This window comes from Diabrotica undecimpunctata, chromosome 1, assembly GCF_040954645.1.
Source record: "Diabrotica undecimpunctata isolate CICGRU chromosome 1, icDiaUnde3, whole genome shotgun sequence".
Taxonomy (NCBI): Eukaryota; Metazoa; Arthropoda; class Insecta; order Coleoptera; family Chrysomelidae; genus Diabrotica; species Diabrotica undecimpunctata.
In genome coordinates, this window is record NC_092803.1 from 18,932,195 (window position 1) to 18,946,715 (window position 14,521).

Genomic DNA, 14,521 nt, shown 5'->3' on the forward strand with positions numbered 1-14,521 from the left:
GGTTTTTAGCCGATTCCTTTCAGCATGTTGAAATACCAATAAACATGAAAGAAAAACTTATTGAAATATCAAGTGATGGAATGTTGAAGCTCCAATTTTTTTCCCAGAACTCGGACCAATTTTGGACCGAAAAGATGCAGGAATACCCCCAGTTGGCGAGTGAAGCTGTAAAATGTTTGGTTCCATTTGTGACATCATATTTGTCTGAGTTAAGTTTCTCGTCTATGACTGCCATTAAAACAAGAGTTAGAAATCGTCCCCTCGTACTTGAAAATGATATAATTGTGTGTGTCTCAAATACACAGCCTAGATTTGAAAGATTAGTTTCACAGAAACAGACGCATAGCTCTCATTAAGATTATAATATTTGACTTTGTTTTACTCTTTTATTTTAACGGACTTTAATATTTAGTTTTATATTTCGTCTGATAATTAATTGTTAATTTCTATTTACGGCGTTGTTAAAATAAAAATACATGATCTAACAAAGTGGTGCTTTTGTCTTATTTTGGAAATGTTCGGCGACCCCCCTAGTACCTCATGGCGACCCCCCAGGGGGTCGCGACCCCCACTTTGGGAAACACTGTACTAGGCAATCGTAGTTCGCTACGATTGTCGCACGAACCCTTATTTCCGTTGAGATTATCGGTTTACGGTGGGATCGATCCTTGCCAGTAGACCAGATCTTTAGACGGCGAACATGGGTATTATAAAATTTCCGATGTTGGCAGTCTGATGTCCACGTTCACAATATGCGAAACTGTCACTACCTACGAACAAATCGCTGTAGATTACGTCTTTCTGCTAAAATTTGCCTTAATTATAACTATTCCAATATTTTACCAAAAAGTATTAAGCAGCTAAGCTGTAATAGTTTCGAAAAAGTTATAAAAAAATATCTTCTGAAACATTGTTTTTACTCAAGAACGGTTGACTACATAGGATAGTTCCATCGCCCAAATTTGTCTGTCACTGCAACACGCGGCTGTGACGTAGGTGTGGGGATGACAAGCAATTATCGACCTTATTGTTACTATTAACTTTTACGGAAGATGAGCCTAATTTGAGATTAAAAAGTTTAAAACGAAAAATTTACGTTTTTTTTTTACGATTTTTCATTACCTAAGACATTTAGACTTATAAATTCTTAATGATGTGTTTTACATGGCAAATAAAATGTATTTTCGAAATGAATGCATTTGCTAGTGTTATAATTAAATTAATAAATGTCAGTTTACTCTCAAAGTAAATATTTCTGGTAAATAAAATCTATAAATCCGTGTTTTACTTACGTAGTCAGAGCACAAATTAATATCCAAAAACATTTGATGATAAATAAAACTATTCAATACTGAAGCATTTATTTCATAAACATACATAGGTAAAACTAAACAGTATACAATACTAGGAAACTTTAGAAACATTCCCTACCGAACAATTTTATTTAATTTTCTAATTTTTGACCTAGTTGAATCCAACACGGACAAGTTTTTTTGCTTCAAATTTTCAGCTTCCTTGAATTTTAAATTTCTATAATTTATTCTAATTAATCCAAGTTTACAAAAGTTTTTAGTAAGCGCATATGGCAACACTTTTTCTTTTTTTAAAATCCTTATTGAAATGTTTTCAACAACTCCATTATTTTTCCTATAGGTATCAATATTTTTCATAATATTTATTCCATAATTTTATTTTTATGAACCACTCATCTGTAGGCTTGATAAGACCTCCATAAGAGAGTTGCTGCACCCATGATGGTAAACTATAACTATGTTCACTAACTTTGTATGTGAAATTACATAAATCAGGTAAATTATCATTAAATTTTTTTGCTAAATACTCAGCGATGTATTCTAAGGCATCTTCTGTAGTTTCCTGCAAATCAATGACAACATAATATGAGGTGGAATACTGATTAGATGATTCTTGGGAAGAGAAAGAACTACTATTGTTAGATACATCAGGTTCTTCTATTTTTTCTTGAGGAATTTTAAGATTGACTTTTTGGAATACTTCCGGATTGATATATTGATCCACACTCAGAAAAAAGTGCAATTTGGTTTGTGGTTAACACTTTATTTAACAAAATTTCAGATTTTTTTTTATTTTTTCTGAACATTTATATTTTTTGCTTTAGAATACCTCAACTGACTTGTTAAACTTTTTATTTTCATTTGGCCCTTTTTCTTCAAATTTATTCAGGCAGTATAAATACTTCAGGCTTTAAATCTATATAGTCACCAGCTTGTTCAAAAATTATTTCAGATTCAGTAATAGTATGTTAATGTTGATTAGATGCAATATTCAAAATATTTGAATCAACCTTTGTAATTTCTGCTACAAGTTGCTTTCTGTTTCTAACATCTAATCTACCTTCACGAGTAGAGACAGAAGATGTGTTAAAGGTATGCTTATATAAACAAAGTGTTGGAACTGCAGTTTTCTTTAAAAGGCGTTTACGAAGTAAACCTAAAATAAGTTACGTTAAACAATTTTTATAGGCATTTTATTGCTTTTTTATTTTACCTAATAATTCATTTTGAATTCTTTCATAGTCATTGTTTGTAAAATGAACAGAGCATATTCTACTAGAATTACGATTAAAATTATCAGCTCTTCTGCATCGGTTAACCCATTCAGCCCTTATAGTTTTCGACACCATCCTTTCATTTGGAAAACTGTGAAAAATAACAGGCATATTCATGGTTTTCACACTCTTAAAATTATTGTCACAACCATATATGGCGCATCCATTACCACCCATTTTGTTTATACAAGTAAATTGATATATAAATAGAAACAATAATTAAATAGTTTTATAAGGCCGGTAAATCGCTAGTACAACAAAAAAATTGGCAGCAGGCACAACTATTCTATATAAAACAATAAGACATGTCAACCACGAATCCCCATGCCTACGTCACACTCAACACAACGCATTTCTTACATTAGAGCATGGGTAGGACCGTTGATTGAATAACCCAAACTGGTTTGGTTTGGGTTATTCAATCAACGGTAGGACAAAATCAATCCTATCTGTGTTTAGTGTCCTTGGTTTTTACTGCTCAGAAGAATATGTGACTCATTGCTGAACATCCACTGAACTGCTTACCGTGACTTTGCCATAAATCTTTTTCTGTTTAATATGTCATGTTCTTGTTTGTATATATTTAAGTAACGTTTTATATTCCTTTTTTATATACTATGACGTTAAATAAATAAACTCTAAACTATAAATCTAAAAAATATTACCTAACTTTTGATACATGGTAGAATATGGCAGCCAACATTACATCCAACGATAGATTACGATCATAAAACTAGAACGAGAATAAAGCAAACAGTACAAAGAGCTCTTTTAAGTTGTAAATTCGGTATAGATTGTAGAAAATAAATTAACTAGCCTTGAACAAATCACTCCTGAAAGTTATTTCATATTACAAGAATTAAATAATCTACATATATACATATTTTAACTATATATTCCGTTTTAAAACTTTTGTTTTTGTTAATTTGCATTTGCAATTAAAAAATATCTACTGATATAAACGTAATCGTACATATGGATGTCTTATGTTGGAAAAACATATTGTTTTCAGTTATATCTTTCACATACATTTTCTGAAACGTTTTATTGTAAAGTATAGTTCGTCTGCCAATAATTTTTGAAATTTTTCCAAAAATACCCGACGGCGCGTTGAATCCCTGACCTGTGCTCCCAGTCACGAATTTTATTGATAGTCTTACCATACATAACTCTGATTAAAACAATTAATCAACATCGTCAAACATGGAATTAAAATGTCACACATTCGTACGGAGTTATTAGAGACAATATTTGAAGAAAGTTAAAGGGAACTTAGAATTTATGATGCGATGTAGTGATTTAAAATAGTGTTTCCATAAACTCATGTAAATAGAAGTATTTTGCCGTATATTTATATAAAAAAGAAGAGGAAATCAACTCAGTTTGTTTAAGTAAAAGGTAAGATTTAAAATTATTAGTTTTTGAGCATTATCACTTAGTTTTCCAATGTTAATTACTATAGAATGAGAAATGTAATTTTAAAATTGAAACTGCTTTATTTAACGGCGTGGCGTTCGGGTCATATGTCGTTGTCTTCCTCTTCCCGTGAAATCCTTATTGCTTTCAGCGTTATATATTTTGTTATAATGTTTTTTACTTATCCATTTGCCAAGTTTTTCCGGTCTGCATACATGCCTATCATTTCTTGAATCGTCTTCCTCTTTTTTGTCCAATTTCGTTTATTGGTCTGTATTTTTTCCTAACTTTGCTCTGTGTGGTTCTTTTATTCCCTTAATTAAATTGTATTGGATTTTCCTCATCAAATATACCAGCCCAACTTTTTTCTCTATTTTAGTAGAGGTGCTTCATTTATATGTTGCCTAACTTCGTCATTTCGGTATATACCTATCTATTTTGACAATTTCACCAAGCTTTTTTTATTATATAAAAAAATATTATATAAAAAATGATTTTGTTTCGTCTTTTTTCTGTAATGACCATGCTTCATTTGCATATGTAATATAATATGACACAAAGATTCCATTAAAAACTCTATGTATTTATTCATAAAGTTTAAAACTATTGTATTTATTTACTTCTTGTCGAATATTATCTTATTTAATGGTTTGTTTGTTTTTTTGCTATATCTAAGTCTATCTTTCCACCATTAGACTTTTAAACCAGTGCGGATCTATTTTAACCCTAGAATACTAACGTTTCTTTAACATATGTAAATGCTAACTATACGTAAATTTTACATACTCACTGATTTAGATGTAGTATTTTCTTTTTATTTCATATCTAATTAAAACAAAATGGTTTAATTTCAAGAGAAGTTTATTTAGGAACGATACAAATAAAAAACATTATAATATTAATAATCCAAACATAAACAACATAAAATAGATACTTTTGACACAGAACAGAATCTTGTAATAATATATACATGACAAACCTGTGCATATAATAAACATTACAAATATAGAAACGATAACCTTCTGTTGATGTACACATTTCATACACATTTTTATTTGATGCTCTCCGCACAAGGCATTCCCACACTTGTAACATTTGGTAGTTGTCATTAATTTCTTTGCTGTAGAGCATAAACTACATTAAGTATGTTTTCCTTTCCCTTGGAGACCTCGGCGGTCTTCAGCAACATGCGTAAACTTCAAAAGCATGGAAAGACTCTCTTTGAGACTTCTTGATAAATTTGGTACTGTTTGGAGTCTTATTTGTTGCCACGGCTTCGTTAATTGTTCATGAAGTTTCAGCATAAAATTTAATCTTGATAATACTCCTGTTTACTCCTGCAATATTCATCATATTTTAAAATATGCATAGCGGCCACCTTCTAGTCGTTCTATTACAGCAAATGTTCTGAGACATTTGGTCAAACGTATCTACAGCCCCTTTAGTTAAATTATATGTATGGATTATTTCGGGTTTTGTTGTTTCATGATTAATGTTTCCAGAAAAATACATAGTTGAAAGTAGAAAAACTGTCTTATTTTGCTTAGGTTTATAAGATAATAAAGTCATGTTTTCATCGTACACAAACATACTTGAACCGCACTTCCAGTTTTGTTATCGAATAATTCAGGAGGTATTTCTCCTGAATTATTCTCTTTCACCAATGTCCTCGTTTTCCCTTTGGTTTTTTTTTTCTTTCTCCTCGTCATTTTCCCCTCCCGACTGTCCTCTTCTTGCTCTTCCGCTATTGCCGCCAGCCTTTCTTCGCCTATATCCTCCATAGATTCTCCTACTTCTATATCCTATACTTACCTTCTTTTTTATTAAATATTTTTCCATTTTTCTTCCCCACGAGTTGGGTCGATTCTTCGGTCCAGCGGGGCAGTGCGCCCATCTTCCGCCAAAGCCATATTCTACTTCGGTTCGCCCGCTCCTTATAAAGTTATAAAATATCTCAAATCGAATATTTTAAGCTTTGGTAACTGTTTCTATGTTAATTTTTGACCAAGATATGGAACTTTTAATACCGCTCTCTGAGACGCACGGTTAGCTCGCAGCGAATAAAAACCAATACACGTAAAATCCACGTAAATTTCAAAGATGCTTATTACTTTATAACTATAAATACAAAGGTTATAGCAGTTTATAGTTAAAATTTTCGTTAAAATCTGATGAATTAATTTGTTTATGTGTTTTAAATAGAATTGGTCCGTAAACATTGACAGTTTGGATATTGGAAGATCAAAAAAGATTAGAACAATTCAAAACAAAAATTTTAAGCTTTAGTAAATGTTTTTTTGTTAATTTTTTGCCGAGATATTGAAAATTGATTTACGCCCATTTTTCCATCTTGATCAAAAATCAACATGGAAAAATTTACTTTAGCTTAAAATGTTTGTTTTGAGTTGTTCTATAACTTTTATTAGCCAGATTTTTAAAGTTTGTAGCTTAATTTTGTTAAAATCTCTTATAAACAAATTAATTTGCAACTTTTTAGTGAAACTTTTAAAGTTTAATTGTTAACTTTTTTAAAAACAAAGATAAAATAATCTTGCAAAGTTTTTTTTAAAGCAGAAGCAATTTTCATAAATATGAAGGAGTTTTAAAAGTTAATAGCACGTATGAAAGCCAAGTTATACTTTCAAAAGCCCCATCGAATGTCTATTTTGCAATTATTTTTCACGAAATTTGGTGTCTAACTCTGTTTCTAACAATCGGATCAAAGTTTACCAAACGCCATTTTGTTAATTAAAAAAAAAACAAATTTCATTTTGGTAAAATTAAATAGCTTAAGCGAAAAACAATTAAATTGTTAAGAACAAATTATTGGACACGTTTTCAGCATGGTACTCTCGAAAAATCGAATCTACGTATCATCATCATTTTGGCTTTACAACCCTGTGTGGGTCCTAGCCTCCCCAAGAATTTTTTTCCAGTCATCTACGTACCATATAACATAAAAAACGTCAAGGTACCGAGAGGACATAAAAGTGCATACTCCCTGGCTGCTAGAGTATTAGTAATGCAACAAAAATGATAACAATAAATACCACTGTTAAACATAAATGAATCAGATTAAGAATGTAAATATCAATGAATCATTTCGCACAAATTTATAGTTTAATAGTTCTCAACAAAGTATGAAATAAAAAATCGTTTCTGAAACTTTTATATAATCATTTTTTGTTTAATTTGAAAGAGTATTCACATCCATTGAACATTGACTCGTTATTAAGCAAAATATAGATACCTATATCTCCACTGATAGAATATTACTCAATATGTATATTATGGTTGTCTTTGTATTTGTAGTAGGTAACCGATTATAATAATAATAAATTTACATGTTGAGTAAGCTTAGTAAACTTTTCTTTTCTGTAACCAGTCTTTAGTCCGCAACTTTCGCTAACTTTTTTTCGTTACTTTCGATAGCTAATAATAAACCAAAACAGCAAGAGCATCATCTGTTAACGCCAATATACACGAACACATAAGCTGTACATCGCTTGAAGGACAGACATTTCTTGAGGCTTTGAGCACATCAAGGATGGTAGTGCTTCCCAAAACTGCGAAGAAACATCGCCCGATATGCCTATTTCCATGCATCGGAAAGTTGTACGAGAAGATGTTGCGAGGACGGATCGACGGCATAATTAAGAGATATCCCTGAGACAATTAGGATTCTGCAAAGGGAAAAGCACAATTGATGCAATTTTGAGTGTAATCAAGGCATTGCACAACATTGGGAACGAACGGCGTTGGGCTACTCTGCTGCTCTTTGATGTTAGAAAATGCATTCAACACTTTGCAGTGGAAACAGATGATGCGGCATTGAAGGAGAGGGAGTGTCCTAACAATCTGATGAATGTGATGGCGGAATATATTTTCGAGAGATGTTGAGAGGTTGATAAGGGCACGCCCGTTGACTTAACGGCTTGAGTTCCTCAGGAATTTTTCTTAGGTGTGACTCTATGGAACCTGGCATGTGACAGGGTCATAAACTGCGTCGGGGAGGGTGATGCCTAACATTAGGGGACCCAAATCAGAAAAGAGGAGGGCCCTCCTTCCACGGTGTTGTGCAGTCAATCATCCTTTAGCGGCATCAGTCTGGAGTGGGTCGGTAGAGATACCCATCTACAAGGGACTCATGATACTAGTAGACAGAAGGAGTCTGTTGCGAGTAACATGCGCCTACAGGACTATATCTGCGGCGGCTTTGTAGACTATCACGGGTGTGTTCCCCGGCATGTGTTAGCATTCGAAAGGAGATATCTCTATGAGGAAAGAGAGCGAGCACAGCCATAAAAAATGAAGAACGGGAAAGAAATGGAAAGATGGTAAGAAAAGTGGAACAACACGGAAGATGTTGCCCAGTTGACTAAGATGCTGATTCCGAGCCTAAGCGACCGGTTAGACTGTGGTCACAGCCAACTGGATTACTTCCTGACGCAAGTGCTCACAAGACATGGGTGTTTTAGAGCGTATCTTCATAGGTTCAGAAAGATAGATACAGATAAATGCCGTATGGCTTAAGCCAATGTATTGTATGTACCTTAACACCTGACTGAGGACGTTTCCTATATACAAAAAAAACCTTCATTGAAAACTTTTTTGTAAATATATTAGGAATCGAGATTTTAGCGGGTTTTGATATTTTTTGTACACATTGTATACTAAATAGATTTTAAATAGTCGTGAACCGTACTAGTTTATTAGCATTTTTGACCTTTTAGTGAGCTGTCAAAAATTATAATTAATGTACCCTGCCGAGCATAAACTTAGGGACACCCACCCCGTAATGTGAATTTATTTTAGAAATTCTTATTATTTTTGAACTATTTTTGTTGTAACATAGTTTACTATCGGAGTGCTTAAAAAACGTTTTTGATCTTTAAAGTTTATTGAAAGAACGAAAATGAACGGTATGGTATGACTGGAATGAATGGTATGGACATGTAAGAAGAACTAGCGACAGCAGATGGATAAAGAAAATAACCGAATGGAGTCCCATAGGAAGGAGGAAAAGAGGACGACCCCGAAAATCCTGGAGGAACGAAGTAGACGACGCCATGAGTAAGAGAGGACTAAACGATGGAGAATGGAACAACAGAGAGAGATGGAAACGGTTGAGCGAGGGAAGGCAGTGAATACTGTAGAATCCCTAAATATATATATACGAAAATGAACAATTTTCCTTTGATATACTAAATATTGAAAAGCGACAAGTTTAATTTAATGTATTTTTTGTTTAAACAAACAAATTTTAAGCACTTTAGTGACGATTATTTGTTCCTCTGGTACTGATAACAGCTTGCAAATGACGAGATATGCCTTGGAGCAAATTTTAGATCACATTATACGGAAGATTGTTAGATTACTGCACAAATATATCGCGAAGCTCCCTTGACTTTCTGGTGCCCGGCACACGACTCCATAACATCTCTTTATCTCATCTCAAACATCAAACAAATCATTGGAGTTGAACCTATGCATTATCATGCATAAATGTTGCGTTGTCTCCAAGAATAACCATAAACAATAAAACATGGTCTTCTAGAACCTGTGTCAGATACCTTTGTGCAGTCAATGTCCCATTCTCGATACAAACTAACTCCGTACGGGCTTCAAACGATATGCCTCCCCATTCCATAACTGATCCTCCACAAAATGGAAGTCGCTCAGCAACACCTGGTTAAGTATTATTGATCTTACAAGCATTAAATCATACTTGAGGACTCCCTTAGGGGTTCCAGGTCTGCACTGTCAGATACTAAAGAGCTGTTCTGCATTAACAGGCTTCTGCTTAATGAAGCAAAGACCAACAGGGCTGTTAGGAACACCCAGGACGAAAAAGTGCGAAATCCCTTGGAGTACACCTAGACCCCAAGCTTCAATGGGTTCAACATATATTGACTATCTGAGCAAAAACATATCAAAAAACTTGCACTATGGCTCAGAAATCTAGCATCGGGCGTTTTACGAACAGCCCAGAACAAAGAGTTCTTGTATGCCTTGGGTTTAGGGACGATTGCAGATGGGCCTATGAGACTCTGGGAATTCTTACTGTACCCTCCTTATATATCTATGAGAACCTTATGTTTGTTAAGAGAAGCGGGGGACACTTTGGGATCCATGGAGAGGTGCACGATCATAACACTAGATACAGATATGATCTTGTTCCAGCATATTAGAGGCTAAAGAGGTTTCAAACTGGATCAGGGTATTGAGCAATTAAAATTTGTAATAAATTGCCCGATAACGTGAAGGATCTTCCCAAAACTCAGTTTAAAAGTAAAATTAAGGAAATTTTAACAAAAAATGTATTTTATGGTAGTGGGGATTATCTGAAATTTCAATTTTAAACTATTTTAAATCAAACTGATACGTGTTTTTATGTAATTAGAATAAAAGATTGTTTAATAGAACTATTGTTCTGCTTTTATTTTGACGTGTGTTAGGCTACTGGAAAAAATTACATCAATAAATGAATGTGAATTTGAGCATAAATCTCGTCTGGACGTCACCATATACTTACACGTTTGTCTGAGACCGTAAGACAGAATTCCGATTCATCGGAAAACAATACACGACTCCAATCCTGTATTGTCCAAGCCAAGTGTTCTCGTGCAAAATTCAATCAAATTCGAATTACGTTTACATTTCTCACTCTTTCAAATCACTAAAACCATATTCGTTGCACAATCAAGAGGCTTACACCAACGTTTCGCACTGACCATGTCCATCTTCTAACGCCGCCACAATTCTTACAGCCAGAACAGAACTTATGCTCATTGCAATACACTCACAGTGACAACACTACACAAGCAATTTACAATTGACGTTAAAACCATAGAAACAAAAAGTATCCTACACCCCAAGGATCAGTCCTACGCCCTACTTTATTCTTAGTGGCGGTAAATAATATTATTAACAACCTTACCAAACCTCTAAAGGCTCGACTTTTCGCAGATGATCTTGTTGTCTATATCAAAGGAAATAACACCGAATCAATGACAAACGCTTTGCAGTGTTTTCTAAACCAATTAGAACAACGGTCTCTAACGACCGGATTTAAATTTTCAGTAACAAAAACATCAGGTATACTCTTCTCTAAAAAGGTTTCATCAATGCACCCTACATTGAAATTATACAACACTATGCTCCCATTTAAACCAACGGCAAAGTTCTTAGGTATGTGGTTTGATCAACAACTTACTTGGCAAGAACATATAAAACAAACAATTTTAACATGTCATAAAAGACTGAATCTAATGAAAACATTGGCAAACCGAAACTGGGGATCAGATCAGGAAACTCTGTTGAGAATATATAAAACACTAATTAGATCTAAATTAGATTATGGATCAATTGCATATGCATCTGCTTCAAAAACACTAATTAAAAAACTTGACAGCATACACAACGCTGGTATCAGAATTGCACTCGGAGCCTTCCGGACAACTCCTTCCGAAAGCATAAAGAGCGAAGCCGGCGAACCACCTCTAAATTACCGAAGAATATACTTAGCTCTAGCGCATGCTACATCTATAGCCTCTAATATAAAAAAAACCCCTCTACTGTAATACTTTTAATAATAAATATAAATAAAATAAATATAATAAATATAGTAATTATTACAATAATAAGCCCTGTGCCCCCAAACCTTATTACGAGAGAATCCGATTATATAGCTCCAGACTGAACATTCAATTCCCAACAGTATTTCAAACGAATACCAATAACTATTTACCTTGGACTATCGAACAGCCCAAAGTCATTACAGCGTTAAGTATATATAATAAACATGAAACTAGTCCTACTATTTTTAAAGTTAAACTAAATTCAATCCTAGATCAACAATACAATGAGTGGATTAAAATTTATACAGATGCATCCAAAGGTGAACTTGGCGTTGAAGTAGCAGTGGTAACCCCAAATGACACTTTTTAATTTAAACTTCCTCTAAACTCCAGCATCTATACTGCAGAACTATTTGGTTTGTTCAAAGCCATCAAGCAAGTAAATAATAAAAACATCCCTTGTTGCCTAGTCCATTCTGACTTTCTCAGCGCAGTCAAAGCTATGCAAAATGTATACCCTAAACACCCCATTGAGAAAATTATCAGGGCCGAATTAATGAAAGCTCAAGAAAATTTCAGAAGAGTCCACTTCCTATGAATACCATCTCATATAGGCATAGAAGGAAATAAAGAAGCAGATACTAGTGCGCGTAACGCTATCACCAGTGACGCATCAGAAACAGAGTGTCGGAGTATCGCAGGCGATCTAAAAGTTTATTTTAAAAATAAGGTGTTAAGTGCGTGGAATCGGGAGTGGAATGACTCTAGTTCGAAACTCAGAACCATCAAAAGTGATATTTTTTCATGGAAGTCCACAGCCAGAAGTAGAAGATGCCAAACTATTATTACACGTCTACGACTTGGACACTGTAGGTATACTCATGCCTATCTCTTCTCAAATAGTGAACCTCCAAAATGCGAAACATGCAATACAGTAGACAGTATAAAGCACTTCTTGATAGACTGTCCTAAATATGTAAATCAAAGACAGTCTTACAATTTGCCAAATAACCTGAAAGCACTCCTCAACAAAAGTTTAGTTCCGAACAATTTATTAGGTTACTTAAAATGTATAAATATTGTAGCGAGATTAAATAAAACGAGCGGTTCGAATTTATATAAATATATTTATTTATAAGTTTACAGTTCGGTACTCTCTTATCAACTAAATCTACTTCAAACATTGTTACCTATATATACTACAGTTACTAGGTTCGAGAATATTCTGGCGTTGTCCCACCTCTAATTCGCCTACGTGACCGGTTATTCTCTCTCGCACTCGATACGCCGCGAAGTTTCGAGAAGAGTATTAGAGATGCAATGCAACCGTTACCTGGGCCATGCCGAGAGCATGTTCGTAACAATATGTTACACAAAATTCAACTTAATTAATTGTTACAAATGTTAAATTTAATATTGTTACAAATGTTACAGGAATGTCGCTAATAACCTTTGGGTGGATGCGACTTTGTTTCTTTAAATAAAAAAAAAAGTATCCTAATAGTGGTTCTTAGAAATTAGACTAAGGGACCCTTTTAATCTCAAACGCTTATCATAACAGCAACAGCAACAATTTTTTTCGAGCAATCCATCAATAAAGTATGTTACAACCGAAAATAGCTAAAAAAGAATAATAATTTCTACAATAAATTCAAATTACGGGTTGGCCCTGATTTTATGCTCGGCAGTGTATCTATAAAATCTTCATTCTTGTAAAATTATCCTTCTCTGTCCCAAGTTCATTTAATACTTTTTGCGATAATATTAAGTTTTGGTGAAAATTATCATTATGTATAATTATCTAGACATTTTGCTACCGTGAGTAAATAACTTATTAACCTAGATTCCTATTACCGGACAGAACTTAGTCATTTTTTTAAACGTTTCCTGCAAGTATAGTACCTGTTAATTCGTTTTATGGCCGGAAGATGTCATTTTCCTTTTATGGTTTAAAGTTTAATGTACAAATAAATACTGCACCTATCTGTAATTTATCTACAATAATACCACCTTATTAAGTAAATTGGTAATTTAATTAAGTCTATTTAACTGGTTATGTAAATTTTGTATTTTCTCCATTTTTTAATGACAACAATAACCGAAAAGAATAGAACGTGTTACAAAAACTTGCAGAATAAAAAAATTTCGATTGGTTCATATTTCATTTAAAATTTTGTTTATACGCCATTGCTTAATATCTAACACGCAGTAGCTTTACTATATATTCAAAAAGTAAATTATATTTTACAGTGTCATCATCATCAATACTATTACATCCCTAGTTGATCTTCCCTGGTCTGTTTGGTCCTATCTACTGGGAGGATAGTTTTCATTCTTTAGAGAGAATATTACATCTTTGTATAGATGATTTGCATCTGTTTTACAAACAGAATCATGTTTTTGGGCCACATACAAATAATAGCAGAATTGTGCCTTTATATATTGTTAGTTTGGTTTTTTAGCCTATTTCTTTTCTTAAGTATTTGCTATACTCATAGATATACCAATTCAATAGTGGCAATTTTCATTTTATCTCTCTATTGGAGAGTTATTCAGGATATGAGCGATTCTAAGTATATGATTTTGTGTATGAGCTCAAAATTTAAATTTCTTAAGTAAGTATACTAGGTATACTAAAAGTATACTAGGTATACTTTTTAGACATAACTCTGTCTGTTTTTCAATAATGTGCCTCCGGTAAGTTGTCGTTCTATGGTTTTCGTGGTCTTCCCACTGATCGTCTTCTTATTGGGGAACCATCTCTTGTCGTCTTTACTACTCTTTTTATTGTCATTCGGATTATATGATCGTTTGATTCTACTCTTCTATTTCTTAGCCAGTTCTTGATGTTCGCCACCTTGCATCTACTTCGGATATCTATACTTCTAGTTTTGTACCATAGTGTCTTACCATCAATTTTTTTTAAGTATTTTCATCT

At 33.5% G+C, this 14,521-nt stretch overlaps 1 protein-coding gene across 5 annotated transcripts in view; it reads left to right on the top strand.

Annotated features, from left to right (window-relative positions):
* The window catches only part of LOC140445603 (facilitated trehalose transporter Tret1-like), a 96,192-nt gene that overhangs the window by 35,115 nt on the left and 46,556 nt on the right, over positions 1-14,521 (top strand). Inside the window, exon 1 of one of the 5 annotated variants that reach the window (XM_072537841.1) lies at positions 3,626-3,985. The exons of 3 other annotated variants lie outside the window; for them this stretch is intronic. The gene's annotated coding sequence lies outside the window, so the exon portion shown is untranslated. Of the gene's footprint in view, positions 1-3,625; positions 3,986-14,521 lie in introns of those variants that run through there. One more of the 5 variants, XM_072537792.1, reaches the window with a different exon arrangement.